The sequence below is a fragment of the Octopus bimaculoides genome, chromosome 5, assembly GCF_001194135.2.
Source record: "Octopus bimaculoides isolate UCB-OBI-ISO-001 chromosome 5, ASM119413v2, whole genome shotgun sequence".
Lineage (NCBI taxonomy): Eukaryota > Metazoa > Mollusca > Cephalopoda > Octopoda > Octopodidae > Octopus > Octopus bimaculoides.
Window position 1 is genome coordinate 36,558,783 of NC_068985.1, and position 3,271 is coordinate 36,562,053.

The window sequence follows — 3,271 nt, forward strand, 5'->3', positions numbered from 1 at the left end:
AAAGCCACGAATGTTCCGTCCTGATTTTCCTGTCCGTCTTTGTATCATCTATCTGTCTGTATGTTTTTATTGTCGGCTTTTACGTTCTTGTTCCGTTTTTTAAATTTATATATACATATAGCGGCGTGCGTACACCTTTTGCTCAGCTTGTAAGTATATATCTATTCTCCTCGTCTCAAGGTTTTTGGTTCCAGACCTTTTAATGTCTAGCTACTGACCACACAAGACACAGCCAGTTCCAGCGACAAGGTCAGACGACAACACCCGTCCAACAGCAACACGCTCAGGTTTCAACATAGCACTGTTCGTGAATTACTTCCCCATGGATCAACAGCAAAGATACAACGTGCGAGCCAGTCGACAACGCCCGTCCAATAGCATTACGGCAATCTCTTTCTTCGTCGCTACCTTCATCTTCTTAACGTTGTCAACATCATCTCTCTACGTACACAGCTCAGGCAACACTGCACAGGTTCCAACATAGTACTGTTTGTGAATTACTTCACCATGGTTAACAGTGAATATACAACATGCGAGAACGTCTGTAAAAGTGATCCAGGCATCAGCATTACAGCCACAACCTCGCACTGCTTTTCCTGCATCTCTATCCCTTTTGTGCATCATGTATTTGGTTGATATTTCCTGTTCTTAGATTGCAAACGCATACCCTTCAAAGTGGGAGGTCGTAATCCGGCTATTGGTCCATGATAAACTGCTTTGATTGATCGATGTTACTATCATCACGGAGCTTTCTACTAACATATTCATGCATAATCTTCTACCCATATAGGCTCATCCTTTCATCTGATGATACGTTGCGGTAGAGTCGTGCGACTTCTTTGGGCATGTATCCTAGGTTATCAGACAAAGAATGTTGCTCAAGGAGCTGCCTTCCAAGTCTTATGATGTTACCAGCCTCATGTATGCAAACTTGGTTAAGGGATGCACTTCGACACTTGGTGGTTAAAAGATGTTGTCGAAAGGATATGACACGACATTCAAAGTCATTTTAAATCGATGTTAAGCTTCTGCCGCTTCGTTTTTGCTTTAGGTAGAGGCAGTCTTAGTCACGGTTTATGTGGAAATTGTGTGTACTATTAGTATTTTTCGGGCTTTCACATCAATGGCTCGGATCTCATCAAACGTTCAGTCAAGAAGCCCAAATGTTAGTATGAGTACTGACACTGCAAACACATTGTAGGCCACAGTTTTATTCAATGCAAAGAGTTCTTAAGTCCAAATTGTCTTTATTCGGCTGTAATATTCCTTAGTGACACGTATTTTGTTACAGGAGCCATTGTAAGATATGTTTTCATACCACCCCGAGATAACTGTATCATTCTTTGTTAGATATAGGGGAAACAGTCAAATCATTGATGGAGATGTTACTAGTCTGGTTTATAGTTTCCTCACTTTTTGCTACCAAATAACATTTATCCTGACCATGTTATGTATGTATGTATGTGTGTATGTATGTATGTATGTATGTATGTATGTATGTATGTATGTGTAAGTACTGTGTATTTGTGTGGGTGTGTTTCGGTGTATACACATACACAAATATATATACATGCAAATAAGCACATACATATACTTACACAAATATAAATATGTATGCATAAACACATAAATATAAATTTTTATTCTTTTATGTTTCAGTCATTTGACTGCGGCCATACTGGATCACCGCCTTTAGTCAAACAAATCGACCCCAGGACTTATTCTTTGTAAGCCTAGTACTTATTCTATCGGTCTCTCTTTTGCCGAACAGCTAAATTATGGGGACGTAAACACACCAAGATGGTGGGGGGGGGGGACAAACACAGACACACACACCAACACACATACACACACACACACACACACACACTCACTCACATATAATATATACATGCACGACGGGCTTCTTTCAGTTTCCGTCTATAAATATCTTGTTGAAAATCAAAAAAAAAAAGAGGATATCTATGGATAACTGATTCGAAACCTCCAGTTTCTATATCTAGATTATGAATTCATATTCATACCAATAATAATTGGAGCACTAGGTTTTGTTCGTAAATGCTCAAAGGAAAATCTGGATAAACTGAGATTTTCAGAAAGAGAAACTGACCGGCTGATTCGTACATAATAATAATAATAATAATAATAATAATAATAATAATAATAATAATAATGATAATAATAATACCAGACAGTGGCTATGGCTTCTGATCATGCCCTAATGCAGTACTAGACAGTTGCTCTCATGACTTCTGATGCTGTATCAAGCATTGACTCTCGTGGCTTTTGATCTTAACTGATTGGAAATGTTATCATGTACATTGTTTTGTCTTGTTATAAAAGATGGACTACAGCAAATATACTGGGTATACTGGGCTTCGTATATTTGTACCCCAGGGATCTTTTTGGTTTGACGGGCAACATTTTTCATTTATGTTTTATGTAGTGTTTTTGGTACCGAAACACTTTCAAACTTCGTATACTTGTATATTTTGTGTTATAGAACAGATAAAAATGTTTGTATTCGAAGTTATTTCATGTTAAAAATTGTCTTATTTCGATAATTTCAACCAATCACTGACGTCTATTCAGTTGAATACAGTTACTGCTGTGGCGGTGTACAAACCAAAAAGATCCCAGTCTTTCTGCTGAGAAAGTGAGAACTTAATATACAGTTGCAAAGTATAAACGTATTCATGCGATCGCGCGCGTGTGTGTAATCGTAGGTTTACTAACACATGCATATGCGCACACGCACACTCGTACACACTGACATAGACACACACACACACACTCACTACATACAGTCGCGCATGCGCACGCACACATACATAAACGCTGGGTAACGTAGAACAAGCAGTACAAGTTCGTGTAAGCGATATATTGTTCTCTGAAAGTTCATAGTGACCCATCTTATAGTTCCTAGTTTTACGAAGGCAGCGTAATCGCTCTCCGTATACGCTTCTCTCAACCTCCGTTCGACGTTCTCCGCACTTAATCTCTCTGCCTCGTCCATTTCTAAGTACAGGGTCAGGGCGCTCCCTTCCAAGTACAGAGCCATGAGACTCGCCACATCACTTATTCCTTGCAGCTTGGCAACGAGCCTAATTTTTCGCATCCAAGCCATCACATCTCCTTCGCCATTAAAAGGCCTGATCACATCGCTGGCGATCCTAATCTTGGCTGCCATCGCGGCGAATTTCTACACGTGGGGCCGAAATAGCTTGTGGTGTGTGCGTACGAGTAGATGTAATCGCCTTACCTCGGTTTT